Genomic DNA, 22557 nt, shown 5'->3' with positions numbered 1-22557 from the left:
GTAAATTGGGAACAGTAAATCATTCCTTGTCACTATCTATCTGGAGCTGGCTTTCTTTGTTCTGAATTAAATAGCAGGGAACTTGCCATAGCGTGCAGCACAGATGGTGGAAGGATGGGTCAAATAATCCCTTAAAAAGTTTTGCCTAAAAATCTCCTGCGTGATTGCATTATTCTCAACCACCACACTGTGCCTTATCAGTGGGAAGCAATACTTCAGATGTATCTGCAACGATCCCAGGGCAGAAAGCAAGTGTACAGCACGTGTGCTGTGTCACATTGTGATGGCCTTGTATCTCCGTGCAGAAGCAGGGCCAGTAGTTGAGTGGAGCTGCTCTGACCTGAGTACCTGCTGTAGCTGTTGGGTTTCCCAAGCAATGCTGCATTGCATGGAATGGATTAACCTCAACCCTCTTCAACAACAAAACTGAGCTGAGCCAGCCCAGTCTGCCAGGAATCAGAGCTTTAAAATAAAGAGTCTGTATTTGAATGTACCTTTGAGATTGCCCCACGTTGTGTTTCCCACGTGTGGTTGGTGGATATACCATACACAAGCCTATGGAGGTCTTGATCTCAGCAACTAGTCAGAATGTGTCTGCTTTCAGTTGCGTGTCCATATATTACTCCAAAGTTTTAGTTGTGTTCCATATGGGCAAAGTGATAGGAATTCTGATTGTGAAGTAGAAGAGGAAGATTGCTTATGTTTATTATTAACTTTTATGCTACATTTGTTTGCACACTGGGAGGAGCTGGCCTGCAAGCAGTGCCCCGTATTTTAACAGTTCCCTTCTTTGCTGAGCATGGAGCATCTGTAAGCCATCAGATATTGTAGCAGCTGATACTAGAAGTATAGCCACCTCAGGCATGTATAGAAGTTGCATTCATGCATTCTATTTTGTGCAGAGAGTAGCTCCTTTTCCCAAGCTATAATATGCAGTTTCTTGATGACATTTTCAATTCCAAGTTTGATGATGAGAGGACACTGCTAGAAAAGCACAGAGGCCCTTTGGTTTGATGCATTTTATTTAGAATATGTGTTATCAGTTCCTAACTTCTGATAGGAGGTTTTCCAGGGCCTAGGGCTAAGATCCACCCTCTGACCAAACCACCTCCCCACCTTTGCTGCAGGGAGGTGAAAGCTGGCCTTGTTAACTCTCTAGCTAGCTGAAGCTCCAAGGAATACAACTTGACAGAAACAAATGTGGTTACCTTCTAATCTGTATGTCAGCTGGTATCATGTAAGTGTTTACAAGCTCATTCATCCCTCCGCATGCTTTAGGACAGACACATTTTCTCTGTTTCTTGAGGACAGGAATGATTGGAGCAATACACTGCTGTTGGTTGCAACATCACAGTATGGCCTGTGCTCTTTGGAGGCCATTCACATGAAGGAAGGCCATGTGAGCTCTAACACCTTTCTGCCATGGTACCCAGTAACACCAGTTGGTACAGAATATGCTCCTGTATCGCATGTGTCACTGAACAGGAGTTAAGGGTTGCTTCAAGAAGCTCTTCGTGAATTTATGACAAGAACCCAAACTGGAATTCGGAAGTTGTCTTTCACGCAGTGGAAATCTGCTTCACGTATTGCTAGAGCATATTGCTTTGCATACAGAATTTGATTTATTTTCTGCAAAAACAGATTTACTTTTAAACACCAGAGTATTTCAATGTATTCATTCACCTCTGATTTATTTGGATAAACGTGACAGATTTTAATTCTGACCACCTCCAACCCTTTGCCCTTCTGCTGGTGATTAATTCATACTTTGTTCCTGTACCACTTAGAGCAGACTTAATCAGTTGTGGATGTTATCCACATCTGTGACGTTCATACAAAACCCATAGGAGCCTGACACTGTAGGAAATTGCTCTCATTACACAGTTCATTTTGAGGCTGTGAGTAGCCGTGTTGCTCAGAAAACAGGAGTAGGGTGAAGTATTCTATTAACACGCTTAATCCATAACTAAAATAATATTCATAACTCCTATCATGTTTTTTGGAGACAAATGTGTTATTTAAGCTGTGAATGACCTTTCTGAATATGAGCTACACAGTTGCAATATAAAATGGAAGTCCATAGTGATAAAAATATGTTGAAGCTTGCAGTGCATCAGAGAGAAGGCAGTGCAAGAGGTGTCATTACTTTGTCAGAGCTGCTTCTTGGCAGCTGGCAAGCGTAAAATGGTAATTCCTTCCTTTAAAAACTATGCTGTGATATGCTGGAGAAGTCCAAAAGCTGTCTTCCCAGGAAATGTCTGAGTTACTTTCTATTAAGACGCTGGTTTTTCAGATCACTGACTGGTTGCTGGTATTTCCATGATATGTGTGGCAGTCACATTTCTGGCTTTGTGCGCCAGGACTGAACTGGAGGAGTCCAGAACTAACACAATGAGAGCCGACAGCTTCAGTGTAAGAGCCAAGCTCCTGTCGTGGGTGGCTGTCACAACACACATGCTTCGCGTGTTCACTAGAGGACAGCGTGAACAGTAGTGCTGTGTTTCCCCCCGTGCACAAAGGCTGTCTGTAGTCGCTGTCAGAATTACTTCTTCTGGATTGCAAAGCACTGCAGGTTCTTTGTCAGCGAGCATGCCGTGCAAGAGTCATGCTGATGACTGCCTTTCATTGAAGTGAACGCAAAATGGCTGGCTGTAGGAGCAGAGCTGCAGCATCATGCAAGGAAAAGGAAGGCACAGCTGCTGTGTGCCAATTAGCTTTGCAGTGCTCCCTTGCCTGAATGCTCTAAACCCATCGTATTGCTCATGGGTGTCCAACCTTCTGGGTTGCACTGAGTGAAGAGGAATTTCCTTATGCTGCTTATAAATAGGTTGCTCCAAAAGTAATGCCTCCTACTTGTTTCCATGGAAATGACAACGGATACAAAGAGCCCAATAACACTTCGATAGGACAAATTCTCAGCTACAAAACACTATTTTTTGATGTGGTCACCATCATTATCTGTGCATTTTTTGTCAGCAACGAACCATGTCATGCTTGTAAAAATCTGTACTGGGAGGGGTTACCACTGTGGCTGTCAACACTGCTTAAACACTCTACCCATCACCTCTCTGTACTTACATCCACTGTTCAGTCTCTACAAACCAAGCATCAAAGAATGTCACTGGGTGCCTATTTTCCACATGGAGGAATTCAGTGACACACCTTTGCTTCATGCACACTTTCATGCCAGACATCATTCTATCAGACTGCCCCTCTGCTGCTGTCTGTCACACGGTAGCAACATGTCATGGAATATGGGTGGGAAGGTTCAGCCTTTAACTGCCTTACCTCCATCATCTGCCTCTGATATCGTGGGCCAACATCATAAACAGGAGGCAATGCTTTTGGAGCAGCCCTCACTAAATATATTGCATAGTTAATGTATATGAAGTAACAAAACTTATTTTAATGTTTAATGTTTTTATTTAAACGTATACAAAAGAGAGCGATAAGTAAAACTAGTGGGATGTGTGACCTTGTTATTGTGACACGAATGTCCTCGTCAGGTTTGTTGGCAGTGGTTGCAGTTCTTGGTGAGTTCTCATGGTGTTCAGCAGAGATTTTTGATGAAATTTCACTCTTTCTGTGGTTCATCCTTGACAATAATTGTTCACAAATGTGCGCACTGCCACAACGATGACATGAATATTGCGTAGCTGTGAAGCGAGGGGCATTTCTTTCTGGTAGAAGAGGGCTTGTAAAAGCCTGGTAAGAGACAAAATGACATTTTTAACTGCAACTCCACACATTCCATCTGAAAATTCACGAGCCCAGGGGAGGCTGCAGGCGCGCTGCTTTGGGTTGGTGTGAGGAGCTGGGCCGCCATGATGGCATGGGGGTGAGCTGCATGCAACCTGCAGGCCGCAGCTTGGGCATGGCTGATGCTGCGAGTCCTAACAAAGAATAACAGATCATTTAAGAAAGTATTAAGATGTTTCTAGTGATGGGAAACCTTTAAAAGCAGTTGAATGCTTCTTTTATTTGAGGCATCCTGGTGAGGCAGAAGGAAGCATCACGTTTTTCACTCTTCTTTGGGAAGGGTTTTGTCAAAAAGGAGTTGTGCTGAGGAGAGGCATGCGTGCATCTGTGGTGGTAGTTTGTACCAAGGATGGCTGAGCTGAGGGATGCTCTGTGTTTTGTCTCTGTTCTGCCCAAATCAGAGTGAAGTTCTTCCATCAGCAGAGTTTCAAATGAGCCCGAGCAGGGACGAGATTTGTTTTGCCCAAATTCACAAGCCTAAATGCTGTTTTTCTGAAGTACAACACGAGCACATGGGCCAGGAAAAGAGGAGAGGCAGCGTTGAGAGAAAAGAGGGGAAAATACGAGTAGAAAAACTTAAGAATTAGCAGAACAAGTGACAGAAGTAATGAAACTGCAAGGTAAAATTCCCATTTTGTACTCATCCTTTGTTGAATGTTGGTACCTAGAACAAGAAAGGGGAATGGAGGGTAGGAAAACATCAAACAACTAATTCTGCACAGTTTTTGAGATTTACTTTCTTTTCTTAGTGAGAAAGAAGCAGCAGCAGAGCAGCCCGGGTGTGTTTTGGATAAGGAACAAACCTGGACATTGTCAATGCTTTGCTCAGGTAAGTTAAGCAGTTTTCACGAGGAGACTTCATGTTTTGTGCAGCTTCCTGTGCCACTGGGTAGAGAACCCTTCTGGGTTTCTTTTCTGAAGTAAGAATCATAGAGGTGGCAACAAAGCAATCTTTTGAAGGCCTTTTCCATCGTGACAGGGACAGGTGCCCAGGATTGTTCAGAAATAAGTCCTAACTCCCTCTGAGAGATCAATTCCATACTTAGAGGTGGAAGTAAAATCTTTATTTTCTGGACCACCAATTGCCTTTCTTACCATCTCTGTGATAGCATTTGTTTGGTGTTTAAATTGTGAAAATATTTTTATATTTATGGACAGAGGACATAATTATGGACATAATTCTGTCAACACGAAGCTGCTGTGGGTGAACGATCATCGTCAAGTGTTTTCAAATGAGTTTTCAGTTGAAATCCATCTTGGAAATGAGGGATTAAAATAGATGAAAAAAAAGAAACCCAAAAAACAATTTTTTTTTTTTTTTTTAAAGTCAAAATTATCAATGAGATAAATATCATAGAATCATAGAATCTTTAGATTTGGAAGGGACCTCTGAAGGCCATCTAGACCAGCTCCCAAATATTTCAGTTAAAATGCGTTCATGTTTCATTCAGATGCCGTTTCTTCAAAAGTCTGATCTTGTGGAAGCTTTCAGGGATTGTTCAAGTATGATGTAGAATACCTATCATTTTCTATGATCATTTTGCTGGCTTTTGTGTGCCATTTATGAAGAAGCTATTCAATTTTATCTGTAATAAATTGTATGGGTCTGCTCCACAAGGGAGCTGCATGTGACTGCCAAGTGAATTATCATGAAATCCCCTTTTCACATCTTCCTGGGAAATCAGTGCAGCAAAAAAACCCTAATCTCAATCAGAATACAACTTCAATGAAAATGTGTTTGGGCATAGAAACAAGCAGAAACTTCGCCAGTCCATGTAAAGTGAGTGCATGTAAAGCGAGTGCATGTAAAGTGAGTGCTGACGTTTAGTTTCAGCCAGAAGCATAACCTCTGATCTACATAAATGAAAAGAAACTGTCTCAGTTGTTTGCTTCCCACTGAACAAGACGAGGAAAGCCATGCCACGAGGAGCACTGGTGAGGAGCTTCATTTCATAAATGAAAGGCACGGGTCATTTAGTTCACTGAATGATGATAATCAAGGTGCTGAACCATTGGTCAAAAGGCAGTGGGGGCTCATCTATGGAGATGCTTGGCTGCAGAGCCCCCCAGGAGCACTGGGTTCCCCTCTCTGGATGGGACTCTGGGGCCCAGACACCCAGAGGTGCCCATGGTGGGGGTGAGATGGAAGCGCTCACCCTCTGCTCTTAGCAGGCTGACAGAAGTTCGGGGTTCTGGTTTTGTGGTTTTGGAGAGAGGAGTTAAAAAAATAAAAGAGCCAACCCAGGTGAATGGAAAACTTTTTACTTGTAGAGATCTTGTGTAGCACAAGGTGGCAGTAATGCTCCACCGTTTTACTGTTTTTGCGTTCACCTTTAATAGAGCAAGCATGAAGTTTCAGAATGCAGCTGAAATATTTCTTTTCCCGTGGAGACAACTTCATCTCCCCTCACCTTGCTGTGTTATCCACATTATTCTCACCTTAAATCCAAAACACAGCACTGTGCCAGCTGCTCACATGAAAATTAACAATCACAGCCAAAACCAGGACGTGACCTTACCTTGTGTTGGCCTTTCCTTCTGCTGAATATCATTGCTAATCACTTATTAATTTCCATTTAGGGCTATTCCTGAATTTGTTAATTCCATAAAGCAGCTGCTGAACTATTTTCATTAAAAATATGATTTTATTCTTCTAAGATAGAATTCATACTGCTCTCATGAATAGATCTGGGATTATTTACTTGAAAAATGTCTGCTTGCTATATGAAGAATGGGAAAGAGATACTAGAGTGCCCACAGTCAGATGCTAGGCATTGCAGTGGTAGTCCTTACCTTGGCACAGTTTCATACTCTCTTGTCAAATTTGGTCAGAAAAACGGAGTGCATCTGGTTACAATACCACTGCCCATTGTTTTCCTTCCAAGCTACCATCAAGCATTGGTTTTAAAGCCCATATATGAAGTGTCTCTGCCTGTATTGCTAAGATAGTGATGTCTGAAGGCATCACCATTTGTGTGTTTCTGCATGAACAGACACCCTACTTCATGGCCACAGCTAGCAGGTTTGGGTTATTTTTCCCCTGAAAGGGCTGTTGGGAATGAAGCTTCAGTACACTGCCAGACAGTTCCTCAGTGTTAGGCACATCTCATTCTTGTAGATGAGGAAGAAAACCCAACGTTCAGCAGCGTCAGTGCCACCAGATGTCACTCTTGGATTGCAAGAGAAAGCTGTATGAGCAATCTCCCATTCTGTCTGTGAAACTGCTTTTCCCCCTCATTGCTGTGATGCTGCCTTGATGTGATCTTCTAGTGTCCTGGTACAGTGTTTGCTTCAACTGCGAGTGTTGGGGGAAGAAACAGGGATGACCCCCTGTGGCTGAGTGTGCAACGTGTAACTGCACAGCATCACTGAGTTTTAGTACTGATTACAGGGATGGATTTTTCAAATAATTCCACAGTGTGTAACAGAATTACCAGGACTTACAAAGCATCTGTAATATCAATTTATTTGTCTGATTATCTTTATAAACTAGCAATTGTATTTCCACAGTTATTTTGACGTGCTGGCAACATTTAGTTCTTATATTTGAGTACGTAGCACCTTTTGAAAGTAGAAGTGATGCCACCCTCATCCTTCCTCATGGCACACACTGAGGACTGGACCTTGGGTTTCTTGCCTTGGGTTTTGTCACCAAAGGTTAGTAAATGAGTCAGTGACAGTCTGTAATCTGGAAGGCTATTGAAAAATTGCCCGGTGTCCTGTTATGTCCTATAGCAGAAGGAGAGCCCTTAACAGTTCTCAGCGTGAGAGGTCTGGATTCTGCAGCCCTGTTGTAGAGGAGCAAGCATTTGCTGGACTTAGGCTGACTGGAAGAATGTCTTTTTCCTGACTGATGATTGATTTATTATAATTATTTTTAATAAATTAATAATTATAATATAAATATAATTAATAATTTTTAATAAATTAATAAACACTAAAGATCTTTCTAGGTTGTGAAGAAATGTTATATTTTTACCAGGTTACTTGTGAGTTGCTCTGAATAGCCTTAAGCACTGCTTAGCAATGGACATTACATGTTGTTGAATAATATCAAAGCTTGCATGAGTGTTTCTGACATACACGAGTGCATCCATGTGTGGTTTTTTTCAGTATATGATAAGAAAGTTGCATCAATGCTCTAAAAACCAGACTGTAGCTATTAAGCATATGCTACAGCTCAAAGTTTCCATTAATTTAATGTGACATGAATTGCTGGAGAATATACTGTATTAGCAGGAGGTTCCCTCTTCTAAGCAGAAAACAGGATTTGGGATCTCATGTTTTGTATCATTTCCTTGTCTTGACACCATCTTAAAAAATACTGAAGTGCTTTTTGCTGAAGTTTCTCTTGGTTTCCTCTCCAAATAACTTCACAAACTGTTAGGTTCTAAATTAATAACATGGTCCTCGTGGTGCCAAAATATAATGAGAGAAAGACATTCGCTCTCCAGGCTGTTTCCTCCCTGGAGTGCAGTGCATCTTGTGCAGGCTCCTGAAAGGAAGTCCATCCTCAGAACTTGGTGTACTGGATCAGGACCCGTGCAGGTGCTCTGAATCAAGCCTTGAGCCTTTGATACAGAAAAGTGTCCACTCCCCTGTCACGCATGTGGCAGACCCACTTTATCTGCAGGAAAAGACATCAGGGTTGTATCTGTGTTCCTAAAGGAGGGTAATGCTGCAGAATGCTTGGGTTTGCTGGCCTAATGTGCTAAATGTGTCTATTAGCCAGTAATTAATAGGGAAGCAGTAGGGACTTCTGCTTGCTCTTGGCAATATGTGATCACATCACTGGCTTGTTATTAGCCAGTACTGTGTATTATTATTTACTAATGCAACTGCCCCACTGGATGCATTGAGCTAGTAGATATACCACATACTGAAAAGAACACCTGCTAGAGCTTAAAACTGTGCCTTAGTTTTGCTGTGTGGGATGATTTTGTGGTCCTTTGTTCATAGCACTGTGGTTGAGTCTTTCAGGTCTCAAAGGTAGCACAGACTAGTTCTATTTCTTCACCGTGCATTTGGTAGCCAGAACGTTTTCTTCTGTCCCGCTCTGTAAGTTGTGACTATCACTTTCCAAAATGCTTGCATTGAGCGTGTCATTATTTAGAGTGCTGTTTGAATGACACCTGTTGTTAAGTGCATTGTTGGGTCAAGGCAGTCAGTGAATTCATGCACGCAGACTTAACCCTGTCTTCCACCAAAGCAATTAAACTCCAGAAATGCACAGCTGTGGCATCAGTCAGCAACGTCAAAATTTGCTTCCATAGCAGTGGATAAACTGATCTTTTCTCTCATGACTTACTTGTGTGCTCTTTTTTTTTTATCTTGGTGGAGTCTGAGAGCTGGATACTTGTCAGATGCTATAACATGAAGTATTTGACTTGGGGAGAATGACACATTGACACTTTTCATAGTAATTGCTTCTTACACTGGAAACCTCCAGCTGTTTTGGTGGAAATAACATGATGTGACTGTGACAATAACACAGTCTCAAAGCCCACAGACTGAAAACAGAAACTTACAGATCCAATTTTAGTTGAAAAGCAGGGGCTTTAACCTTTATTAAGCTGATCATAAAGATGGCTAGATATGGAAACCAAAGGAATCTCAAGAAAATTCTTCCAGTGGCTTACACGTGCATTGGATGACTTTATGAATAAAGATTGTTGTAGTTTCTGAAGCAGTAAATATCAGAAATGCCCTGCAAAGTGGAGTAGGTTTATATCATCTCTTTACTTCGGGAATCCAAATTGCAGGATCCTGTATCCCAAGATCACCTCATCCTATGGCAGCAACAGAGTTCTCGGGTGCTCTTTCCCTTTGAGGAGAGCGTATGACCAGCCCCAGGTTGAATGGAAAGTCATCTGAATGTTAGTGTGTGGGGAGACAGCTCTGGGGTGGATCTCCCTTTCATGCATTTCCTATAAGCAAAATCATTGGTGTAAATAACAGTCATTAAAGTTAGATCTGCATGGGGAATAATTACGTGAAATATTAAAGACTGGACAGTAAGAGTGCTTCTAATGAGACTATAACTACTCTGTGAAAGGCAGAATATGGTAGCTGTATTTCATTATCTGTTTCTTTGGGATTAGTGCTTCTATCCCCCCACAATAAAAACAGGATGAACGCATGTCTGCTAAATCTTTAATGTCTCTAATGGCCTCTTGATCATTTGCATTTCAGATCCTTCTTCGTACACAGCAGTGGTCTTGGAACATGCAACTGATTGAAGCTGAAGGTGCTGCCTATTATTATTATCAAACCTTCCCCCCTTACACCACCCATTCAGTTGTAGGATGCAACAGAGAAGGCTGTTGTGATAATTCTGGAGATTCACTGCTGAGAACTCAGCATCAAGAGGATAGCAGCTCTGTTTAATTGCGTTCTAAAGGGAATATGTATTTATGCATCTTTCTTTTTGATGACAGGAATTCAGAAAAAATCATTAAAAATAATTGTTGAAGACTGTAGAAAGGCCATTAGACATGACCTGTAGTCATTGTCCATGGCGCTCAATGATCACAGAAGTGCCACTGTGTAACTGGATGAAGAACTGGATTAAAATCGTTTGATTTTCATGCGTCTCATAGGTGGTGGCAGAGACACTGATGGAGCAGCTGCTGAAAATAACAGCTCATGGGACTGAAGGATATTATTAAGCCATAATCCACCTACAAGTCAGCTGGTTAGAAATGCAAGGTGCAGGGACTTGAGTAGAATCCAAACTTTGTCAATATGGCCCTTAGAGGAATCTCCTCATAAAACACGTTACTTTCTCAACCTGCATCATACTGAGATTCTATGACACTGTGAATCCAAGAACAGTTTTCTTATTTGTTGTCGAGGTTACTTTAGTAAGTGTCTGTGTTTGTGCAGAATATCCTAGTCTGGATTAAATCCTATGACATGGCTTTGAAGAAGACCTGGAAGGTAGTTAACTACTGTAACTGGTTTATTTGAATTTCTGCCAGCAATCAGAGCATATGTTCTCCTTGCATTTTTCATTGGTAGCTACTGAAAAGTTTATTTTCTTTTAGTTAACTTTAAATCTAGTTACTTATGGGCCATATTGTGGAAAGCTAATAAAACTCTGGGCTATAATGATGTGGAGGAAGTGTTAGGTCAGGGCTTGAACTGGTGATTGAGCACCTGGTGAAGGGCTGTGGCTGCCCAGGGAGCACAGGCAAATTGTTTGCAGCTGTGCTCCCTACCAGACCAGAAGAGGTGGACCCAGGGTAGAGCTCCTATAAGGGCAGCCAGAGCATCCCTTGGACTGAAGGTGCTTCCAGGGAGGGGATGTTGTGTGGCCAGAGAACCTCTTCACCAGTTGGGTGAGTTTGGCTTTTTCTTTCTGTGTGGGACTGTTGTGTCACACACTACTTGTGAATTCTCTATCTGGTATTGCCAAGAACCTGTCAAAAGCAATTTTGCTTCTTCATATAACAGAACAGATGACCCTTTTTGTTAAGGCAGGGGAAGTGGTTGTAAGGTATTTATGGAATATGGCTATTTTGTATCTTGAAGACTTTATCTTGCTTTGGGGATACCAAGCGGAGAATGTGTTTGCTAATTTTTCTCCTAGGACAGCAGTTTCTCTCTTTCTGGGCCATGCCAGATTCTGCCAGGTGCATCTTGGGAATCCTTTCATGTTATTTCTGCTTTTTCATGCTTTTGTGAGACTCACTGAGAATGGATCTGGTTCATATCTAACGTGAATCCTCTGCTTTTACTGGATGTTGGAACTAGAAAATCTTTCTGCTTGACTATGTAGAACCTGTGACTGGATACCAGGATTCAGAGTTGGCTGGTTGCAGTTCAAAGATTAAACTGGTCTTCTATCATCTTCTTTAAGCAGAAAGAAAAGAGGAAGTTAATACTTCCCTGCCGTGTTGACATAATTTTTTTTTACTGTCACAGTTGTTCAAACTTTGCTGTAACTTTCTATGTTTAGATAGTGCATGCTGAAGTGTAGTGCTGTGGTCACTCTAAAACTTGTTTAGTTCCCCTTGTCTCAAGGAAAGGTATCTGTTATTGACTTCACCAATTTCACTGTCACTTCCAGTATCACAAATAGCTGCTCAAAGCCACTGCAGAGAGGTTATTCAAGTTATTCCTGCCTGTAGTGGCTCCAGGTGGTTGCTAAGCTTGCCAGCCAAGTTTGTAGTGCGTATGTCCTCATCTGCTGTGGAGGAGGACCAGGTGTCAGCGTTGCTTTGCAGCCTGCAGGCTTCATTTCAGTGCCAGTCACAGGAAGGTGATATGCCTGTTGGAGCCTGGCAAGGATAGATCAGATGCCCTCAAGTGTCTCTGTTTTTCATCCTTAAAAGATTTGGGGTTTTCTGTGTGATTGCTTATCTGCCTGGGGAGTTAACTCTACCGTGGGATGGAAATGAGTGTTGGCATCCATGTTGTTCAAGGCTATGAAGTGATCTGAACAGCTGTATTAATACATTGGACTCGGTTGTCTTGCTGGATCTGTGTGTCACAGGTAGAAATGCATGGTTGAAAGGGTCCAGCTAATATGTGACCTAGATAATGAGGGAAACACTTCAGCAGGAATGCTGCAGTCATTGAGCACCTGGTGAGATGCAGCTCTGTTTCCCTCACTGTAACTTAGTCTGGGGGCTTTTCTGTAGAGTTAGGTGTCTCAATAACACTCCAGCATGGCTTTTCCAATTAGGAGATCTGTTCTGGCCTATTGGGCAACTGTTTTGGCAAGTATTGTACCTCAACTGGATGTCTGCGATTTATTTTCCTTGTAGTTGTGCTTGCTTGGCTGTTAAGTACCTAAATGCAGATACTGAGCTGCTTAAACAGTAGCTTTGTGACACCTTGTGTTCAGCATGCTTCCTATTTGTATATAGGTACAACAGGGTTGGTCAGCACTTGTCTTCATCTCTGAAGTGTGGATGTAAACACCCATGCAAAGGAAAAAAAATCATTGCTTACAACATTACATCCTAGGCAAAATAAGGTAGGAAACAAATCTGGAAAATACCAAAGGAGACCATCTTCCATCTGTTTTTCTCTTCTGCCACTAGGTATTGTTGTTTTGAATTGCATGTAGGGTTTTATATCCTAGGTATAATTAAACAGACTGCTTCCCTGTAAGATACTTACTGCAGTTTGTCACCCTGTGCAGCACTGCAGTGATTTCTGTACTTCAGTTATACAGGCACCTGCTGAGTTGTTGGAGCACAAACAGCCTGCCAGGTGGCTGCCCAGTGTCTGATTACAAAAGAGTAGCATGGGTTTTGTCATATGTGTATGAAAACATAAATCAGGCAGGAGATGATGAAGAAATGTTCTTTGCCTGAGTTGGGCACAGAAATAGGAAGAAGCATTAGTGACTAGGCTGGGACTTTCCCACAAACATTTCTGCGTGTGTCCTCCTCGGGATGTATGGCACATCCTTCTGTTGAGCTTCTTGCAGCAATAGTGGAATAAGACCTGTCCCTCGTGACCTGAAACGGACAGACGTGAATTACTGTATCTCCCATGTCTGTTCAGCTAGTGCTGCTAAGGATTGGTTCAAGTAGAAATTTCATTTTTTCACTGCTGCAGATGTTAGAAGGAGGTCTTTTTTTTGCCAAAAGTTTGTTGCTAAGAAGAGAGGAAATAGCTGCTAAGTGTTCTGATGCATGTTCTTCAAAAGGTCACTTCCTCCTACGTGTGTAAGAGGAATAACAGCATGGTATACTAAAACCTCATGTATGTGTTGTAATTCAGAGGGGTGAAATCAAGTGCAAGTGAGCAAGCACTGTGCTGGTCAAAGAGTCCAAGTGGAGGAGAAGTATGGTACATGGTCTTGAGCTGCACTTCTGCCTGCCAAAGGTGCTCTGGGAGACTCTGAGCAAGCACTGCTGGAGGGTTCTCTTGCAGCTTCCTAGCTCTTGTTTTGTTGTTCAGGTAGTAAATATTCAGAGCATGTTCTGTCTCGAGATATGTAGAGCAACTAGCGCGTAGGGTCTTGCTCTCTGGGCACTGTGGCAACATGAATAATAATCCTTAGCCAAGGAAGCAAGGCTTTTTCCCATTGCAGCATAACAGCACTTTAAATTCCTGCACTGTCCTTGGTTAGATGGATGCTGACACAGCAACATGAGGGGACGCTGTGGATGTTTTTACGTATGCTATGGGTTTGTGACTGTACTTCCGCAGCCATGTAAATCAGAAATAACTGCTGAAAACAATGTTTTAGGTACTGCCATATAACTGTGGGAGAGAAGAATGGCTTTATTTTGAAAAATGAGAGCAGCAGCTTGCTTAATGTTTCTTTCCTTGCATTAAAGAAAACAGAATGTGTTGATGATGTTTCCTAATGGGCTTTAAAGGCTCAGCCCTTAAAATAAGCAGGTTCATGAATAAAAGAATTGTTCCTGGCAAGGAAGAACTGCCAAAAATATATTCTTAATTTATAGCACTGAAAAAGAAATACTCATGTAATAAATGAGTTAGTTTTGCCATTCGATTATGCAGCTAACATTACAGCTATTACAATCTTAAAGTTGCTTCCAGTTTCAATCCTGTTTCCTTCCTGCATTATATAAATACTGTAAAGTAGTTTCTGGTTTAAAATGGATGTGTAGTGGGGAAGGAAAACTTCCCTTTGCTGTATATCATTGCATAATACAGTTGCTGACCAAAATATCAGCCACCAGCACACTGACCTATCATCCTGGCTGTCTGTTCTTATGAGATGATGTGGGTGATGACAGTGAGAGAAGGCTGTTTTTTGTTGACCGATGCCCTTGCAACATGTTTCAAATGCATTTTTACGGTGTTCTGTTATAAAATCAGAGCATTACTTTGTGGTGTTTCCTCAATCTAGTGACTCATTTCTTCTGTATGTTTAAAGGTTTGTCATCTCTTGATATGGGCAAGCAAGGTGTTGAGGCTGTTTCTGAGTTCAGAATGCTCTGCTGTGGACCTGGAGCAGTCAGCATCAGCTCCTGGATGCCCAAGGGAGTGAGCAATGGAGTCTGCACTGATTGTGAAAATCAGATGAATGGGGGATTTGGATCAGCAGATTTCATGGTGGTTATATAAAGCTGTGGCAGAGGAGACAAGACTCAGCTGGGCATTCCCTGGGCTTGTTTTAAAATTCTCAGATTGGGTGCTTTTTGTCAATGTTTTAAGGAAGCATTATTTAGTAGGAGGAGCTGATTACCCCCCCAGCATTTACTATTTTGTAGTTCTAGATGCATGTGAAGAGATTATATTTATCTCCACTTATCAGCTGTGGAAATAGTCAGGGAAGGGGAAGCTGCTGGCCTCCCTGAGGTGTCACAGCATGTTCAAAGGCAGAATTAAGACAGTCTGTGTTCCCAGGTAGTGCTTTATCCATAGGGCAGCTCATACTTCATCAGGCTGAACAAAGTGATGCTTAATATTGTTGTCCAAGGTTCAGTGTATTCTTACTACAGAGTAAATAACATCGTCTCAGTTGAGAGCACTGACTGAGGGTGCTGGAAACTAAAGCAATTTAAGATCAACTTTTTTTTTTTTCTCCCAGGAAATAATGTGTTGCAGGTCTCTCAGAGCATGCTAGTTCTGTGAAATAAAATAGAATTGAAGTTGGTACTTAGGACGTTAGGCTTTGGTCTTTTAGGTCTGTGGAGAATCACAGGAGAGGCAGTCCCCAAAATCTCCGTGGTGCTGCTGCTGGGTTGCAGGCTGAGTTCAGGTATATAAGCCTAAAAGTGGCTTATAAGGCCTATATAAGCCTCAAAGTCAGCACTGCTGTGCTGTGAGCATTTATTTTCATCCAGGAGTTGCCACAAGGCCCTAGAGCTCTGCCAACATTTGGTGCTGTGTGAGAACTGCCTCCTGGCCCTGTTTCGTGAGTCCTCTGCTAAGCTGCTTGCAGCCTTTGTGTCTCCAAGGGATGCATGTTATGGGGTATGTCTTAAGCGTGTTAATGCATGCTTCATCAGTGTGAAGTCAGCTCAAAGCCATGGTGGGGACAAAAGTGAGGAATGGAAAGGTAGCCATGTTGTTTTGTGTGAGGCTCTGCATTTAGGGTGGTTTCCTTCATATGGAAAACTCAAAATTCATTTTCTCTACTCACCTGCATCCTCATTCAAATCTGCAGCATCTTTTGCCCGGCGCTGGTAGCAACTGTAGGGCTCAGAGTGGTGACTGGTGGGAAGTGTGGGATTGAATCTCCCTCAAGCAAAGGAGGAAACCTGCCTGGACACCTACCTGTGCGACCTGGTGCAGGGAACCTGCTTTGGCAGGGGGGTTGGGCTTGATCTGTGGAGGTCCCTTCCAACCCCTACAATTCTGTGATTCTGTGCAACTGAAATTAGACATCCTGTATCCTGGCCACGTGCTCTAATCAGCAGGGCTTTGGTTAAGAGGGCATACAGCATCCCAGCTCAGCCTTATTTCAGAGGAAAGAATGGCAGAGAAACTGCCAGGGAATGTTGTGTTACAAGATTTTGCAGATATCCTGAAGATGTCATGAATGTACAGCTCTGAGGTTGTGGAATGGAAAGCTTACGGTTTTATGTTAGGTTTTAAGTCTTTCCTGCGGTAATATAGAGGTCTTGCAGAAATGGCTGGGATTTCACATGTGACTTCTGGGTTACCTCAAAGTAGGGAGAAAAAAAAAGGCAGACAGCACCTCATTTCCTCTCCAGAAAGATCTTCCATGATGAGTTCTTCTGTCATTGTGACATTGAAAGTGGCTCTTGCCCATAGGGTGCCTTTGTGTCTGAGTTTGTAGCTCTTAATTTGCTTAAGGAACACTGAAATCAGAATAGTTTCCTATGATTTTTGCAGAGGGATTTTTGTGCATAGCTGCTTCCCTCCGCTGAAGAAAATACTGAGGTTGTGTGAGGAGGTGAGTGGAGAGGGCATTGCTTATATTGGCCGTGCCTAAGGTAAATATTCCTGGGGACAATCAACGAGTAGAAAGCCTGTGCTTTAATTGACAGGCTCAGACATGAAAAGAGAAACCTGTTTGATGCATTTCTCATTACTGGGCAAACAGAAGGTCAAGCTAATTAGTTCTCTTGATAACTTGCTTGCTCCGCTGTGGGAAAACTTGAATGTGTCTGAACAAAACTGGTTTGCAGTGCGATGGAGAATTACCTTCCAAGATCATTAAAGAAACATTAAGGAAATCACAAATGTAATGCACCTGAGCAGATTACAAGGCTCTGTTAAACCAGTGCGTATTTAGAATTAGTTCTACGTTCTGCCTTCATTTAATGCACCCTCATGTCTTTAATGAGGACTCTTGTGAATTTTAGCAAAGGGGGAGATGGGAAGTCTCCCAGGAAAGCACTGCTTTTGCACACATAATTCAGACAATTGTTCTCTGGCCAGGTTTAAATGGCTGATAGTGCTTTGTCTGCTTTGATCCCAATAAGCTTGCACTCTCTATTGAACCTACTCCTGCCTCTTAGGTTTGTCAGTGTTTGTCTCGTTCCAGAAGGATGCTGTCCTTTTCCTCAGTAGGGGAAAGCACTCAAATTAATGTATTGCTGCGTTCTACCTCAGTGAAGTGTTTGGAGTAACTTCATGGCTTGAATTTCCATGGAAATACTGAAGTGTTCTCTGCTCCATCAGTGAAAAGTATGTTTAATGTTTACGGTAATCTAGTAGGACATGTTTTCTGATTAAACAGCCCTGTAACCTCTCTAGCACTCTGCTTCCTTTGTTCCATGCTACAAATTCAGAGAGAAACGCTGTGTCCGCAGACTTGCCTGTCATCACAGCAGTTCTATGCTGCATCCCTACATCCTGGCTGTCTGCTGCTGCACCTGGATTCAGCAGTGCCTGCTTCATTGAAAGGCTGAGCCTGGATGTGCCCTGGAGTTTCCTTTTAGCTGGTAGAGCTTTCTCCATACTTTGTTATTGGTGCACATCAATGGGAATCGAGCAGCAGCAGAATCCTAGAGCACTGTGCAAATGAAGTTTAAAAACCTGCATACCCTGAAATACCAATCAGCGCAGAGGGGAACCAAGGAGATGTTTTTATCTACTTATGGGCAGCGTAGTCCAGAAGAAATGAAGTAATTTACTGTAGCTCCCTTGGGGTGGAATGAGTCTGGGGGGGAAGAAGTTGGAATGCAGATATCCTGAAATGCAGGCTGATGCCCAGCAGCAGAGCTGCTTTGCACATTGATGCATCTGTCCAGAAAGCAGAGAGCATTTCTGCACTGTGGGTTTAGCTTCTTTGTACAGTGGAAGAATGAGCCTCTGGGAAAGGACTCAAATGCTTTCTGAGAGCAGTTCTGAGATATCTGGTCTTTTAAAAGAAGTTCTGTGTAAAGCTGTTCTGTGGTTCAAATCAAAGGCATGTACAGATTCTGAAACGAAAGGTAATGTGCAGGTCAGCGCAATTTAAAAGTGGGAGTTGCTTTAATGTATATTTTCCATTGGCTTTGTCAAGCAGAGAGGGCCTGTGTTTTTGCAGGTTAGAGCAAAACTCAGTATAGATACAGGGGTTGAGATTTCTTTCTTGGTAGATTCTAAATGGAAATGTGGTGGGAACATGTTTTAATTTTAAGCTTAAGTGTTTATATGGACTAAATGTTAACTCTGTCAGGATCGTCCCTGTTTACAGTAAAATCTGATTTTGTATAACTTCCCCTTTGAAAAACAGGGAGGGAGGTTTTGGTTGTTGGTATTTGTGTACTTCATCTTTCTCTCCTTACCCCTTTCCTCTGTGGTGTATTCCCTGCTGGCTCCTTCTGCTTTGCCTTGACATCTGGGCTTTGATCATGCATAAACACCACCTGATGGTGTCAGTGGGACCCCTGCATACACGAGTGTCCTCACAGTAGCGCCCTGCCAGCAGCAGTGACATTCCAGCCCTAAGCCTGACATTGATACCTGTTCCAAACAGGTGTTTAAGATGACATACATGGGGTTTTAAATGGCTTTCTGTTTTTACTTCATGTCTAAAAGCATCCCACTGCTATCTTAGTTCTTGACTGTGAAATAATTTGTGTATCGCTTTGCATGCACAACTTACACATGAATGAGAATTGTGTATGTATAAGGGAAAAAAAACATATCAGAACTCTGTGACCATAACATTTTTCATGTTTAGTGCCTGCGTTTGTCAGTTGCTAACTGACTTTTAGAGTTCTTTGATATGTAGTTTAGTTACTTTTTATTTCAGATGAAGTTGAACTAATTTCCCAAACCTTCTTTCTTTCCTTGAGACTTCACTGTTTGTTTTATTGTTGTTCTATAGGTAAATAGAAACCAGAGTTTCCATGTGCCATCAGCACATGTCAAGTCAAAAGATCTTTCTGCTCTGAAATATACAGTCCGTTCCCATTTTGCTGCAGCTCTGCGTAAGAGACACGAAACTAATCTGGATGCAGTTCAAATAACGATGTCACTTTTTGTTAGTTTACTGTGTGGCTTGTAATAATTAGGAGCCATGTGTAGTGACACTCTTTATTTTCCCACATCTTGATGTGCGTTAATGGATGGCAGCTGCTGTTTGTATGACTGCAGTAATCACAAATTCTTTTGATTCTGGCCTTGGTGTAGATGAAATTGTGTTGCTGGTCATAGTGCTTGTGTTCCTCATTGAGTGCGTGATTAAAAGCTATCTGTGTGCATAAGGGAACTCTACTTGAACTGTGTAACTGTAAATTAAATTATATTAAAACTGAAGCCCTCATGGAAACCTGCTATTGTAACTTCAGAAGTTGGATGTTATAGTGCATATTGAGAAAGCTGATGACTAATGTGAACAGAATGAGTTTTATTGAGTCTTATTGAGTAAATAGCGAATAAGGCCTGGTAGACTGATGCTGATTTGTGTCACTATGACTCTAGCTATTGCTAGGCCAGCAATAATTTTGCTATTTGAAACCTTTGTTCTGGCCTGTGCATGCATTTTAAGAGGTGGGACAGCCTGGTTTAGTGTAAGATTTAGAAAGAGAAACTCTGCAGCTGCAAAATAAAACTTTGAGCATTCACAGTAAGTGATGGCTGGTTACTGTAGGGCTGGAGGTGGGCCGGAGGGAAGGTCATAGCAGTACTCCTATTATGTCTTTCATGGCCTTCTTATTTTGTACAGGACTGAGTTGTCTCTGCTAAGGAGAACAGTATCACTAAAATCCAGGAGGGCACTATGTTAGATGGAGGAGGACTCATTTGTTTGCCTTCTAAGTACTGCTCCCGTAGTGCCTTAGAGCTTCATCTTGTAGAAGGTATTTTGTAGGTCTTCTGGAAGGTCCAGCTTTTACAGCATCTCTCTTATGCTGCTGGCAGACTTTGTAGTAGGAACACTTATAACTTCTCCCATCTGCTCTGTGGTTAAGAGTCCCTGTGAGCAGAAGCTGAATAGGCAGCACTTGCAAGCATCCCCCTATCCAGTCTGCCTCTCATTCCAAGGAATGAGCCCAGCAGATACGTTTCCCTAAATCAGCGTTCAGATATCAAGATGTTCTGGGTGGGTGGTGTGTAGATTTACTGTCAGTTGAATGTTGTCTTTCTCCCATAAAGTTCAGTTGTAAGATTTGACTTTATCTGTTTTGAAGATGAGGTGAAGTGAAGAGGGCAGGCATAAGGGTGACAGTAGCTTCCAGCATCTTTCTTGCAACTGCAGCAAGAATGTGAGAGAAGGGAAGAGGTGCTTGCAGGCTGTCTTTGTTCATTTGGTGATAATTCATTCTTTGGTGGGTATCACAAAGAGGAAAGCTGGTGGAGTTGCTTCCCGTTCTAGAAGGATGCACTTTAGGTGAAATGTACTTTTCTCTGCCATAGAATGAACTGAAATTGACAGTCAGCACATTCCCTTCTAGCAAGGATTAACATCATAAAATTTCATTGAAGTGGAGCAAGTCCCCTTTCCTTCTCTCTCTTTGCTCACTTCAAAGCCAGTGACGTTTTTGATGCTAGTGTTTGTAGGACTGCAATTCCCAAATGTTGAAGTGGTAGGGTTTGGTCCTACTTCAGAGCTTTCTTCACATTTCTAAAAAACAAAACAAAAAACCCTAAAATTTATGTGATCATGTAAACCCACGGGTACAGACACGAATAAGATGAGCATCATGATCAAATCACAAGTCTGGCTGCAATGTGTTTGTAAGTCATTCCTGGATGGATTGTTCTGTAACACTAGAAAGTACTTTGAAGTCTTTTGAAGTAGGCTAGTTTTAAATGAATACTTTTAGCAATGACCTGCTTCCTATTTAAATTTACTTTCTTTACAAGGACACTCTCCTTCAGCAACAGGCTGCAGCATTTTTGGTAGGTGTGGAATGGGTGCTCTGTGTGGCTGCTTCCGGGTCCCTTGCATGTTGGGTGCTGCTGGAAAGACAGAGGCTGCCTTGCAGCCCTGAGCTCAAACTGGATCATGCTGAGCTTGGACTATCAGTCTTAGCAGGCAGCCCTTTGCTAAAGCTTGAAGCACGCAGTTTGCAATTGGAAGCCTCTGGCACTTATTATGTATCAGTTTAGAGAGAGACTGAGTGTATGTGAAGGTCTGTGCAAGGACAGTGGGATGTGAGCCTGAGTGAGTGAACTCAAGTAAAGGACACTGAGATGGCAGCTTATGTGGAGCAGAGCTCAAAATACAAAGTGTGACACACATCCAGGAGAAGAGGGAACTGAAGCCGTTAAGTTGCAATTGCTTGACTCCCTTTGCCTCTGAACCACAGAAACTGTATGCACATTTTAATAACGTTGTGGTATGAGTAAGGACATCATTGTGCACAATTCTTTTGCTGACTCTAGTAATAAAGCATTCTGCCCTTTATTTATAGGACTGCCTCAAGGATCTGACAGGAGGAATTGAGTATGCTGCCAAGATATTAAATGAAATTCCCCAGAAAGACATTCAGTGCACTAAAAGAGCCTCAAAGGCAGAAAGGGAAGGAAATGGGCAAGGTAAGTCATACATAATGATCTCAGTTGGCGTCCATTGATCTCGCCCGGCATCCTTTGAGAGTGGAATATCCATAAAAGTCTTTTAAAAGTCACTTGGATATTCTGGGTAGTGTTTGTGCTCAGAGATGCACATTGTGCAGCAGTAAGGCTGACTGTGACAAGCTGTTTTCTTTTGACCCAAATAATTAAAAAATACAAGTGAAATTGTTGCCACAGTCCCTCGCTGTTAGTCTGAAAAGCCAACAAAGCCTATTTTCTCTTGGATGTCTCCAGCTCTCTCCATTCTTCTGAGTTTTCCCTGAAGGGGAATCGTCAGCATGGGAATGTACCAGGAGAGAAGAAAGGTCTGTTGAGCTTGTGCAGTGTTGCACATGGGTCAGTGGTTGGTACTGGGATGAGTATAGGAATAGGGCAAGTGTGTAGAGACTTCAGAATCATTGCTTTCAAACCATCTGTGGCTCAGCGCCTTCCTTAAAGTCTCCCTGGTTCAGTATGGAATACGTGGGCCACCATTCCATTTCATGCTCCCCTGATTTCAGACTCTTTCTCACTTTCCCCTTTCATTATGTCCTTTCCTCCTCAGGAATCCTTGTCTGCTTAAATCACTTCTCATACAGAAGCTGCTCTGTTCATTTATCTGAGTTTCCTGCTCACAAATCTTTTGCAGTAAAAGGGAAATGGTTCTTCTGAGGCAGGCCTGTTGTGAAACTAGTTATGTAACATCTCTGGGCTGTAGGTGTAGTGCTTGAGGTGGGGAAACCCCTGTTCTAGAGGAAGTCCTAGGAAAGGTACAAACAAGTGACAGTGCAAAGGTATTGAAGTCTGTGCAGCTCAACTAAATATCTTTTAGAAAATTTTATTTTGGTTAAAGGAACTGCTTGTGGTCTGAAGAAACACTGCACTAGTAAGTTCTGTTACAGC

General features: G+C 42.3%; 1 long non-coding RNA gene across 1 annotated transcript in view; it reads left to right on the top strand.

Annotated features, from left to right (window-relative positions):
* The first annotated feature begins 11065 nt into the window (after positions 1 to 11065).
* The window catches only part of LOC122184472, a 40007-nt gene continuing 28515 nt past the window's right edge, over positions 11066 to 22557 (top strand). Inside the window, exons 1-2 of the long non-coding RNA XR_006180565.1 lie at positions 11066 to 11099; positions 21513 to 21636. This is a non-coding gene — a long non-coding RNA (uncharacterized LOC122184472). The remainder of the gene's footprint in view (positions 11100 to 21512; positions 21637 to 22557) is intronic.

This window comes from Lagopus leucura, unplaced genomic scaffold, assembly GCF_019238085.1.
Source record: "Lagopus leucura isolate 7727_CA_CO unplaced genomic scaffold, USGS_WTPT01 Super-Scaffold_100024, whole genome shotgun sequence".
In the NCBI taxonomy this organism is placed as follows: Eukaryota; Metazoa; Chordata; class Aves; order Galliformes; family Phasianidae; genus Lagopus; species Lagopus leucura.
Note: the sequence above shows the minus strand (reverse complement) of the source record. Positions and strands in the feature narration are given on the sequence as shown.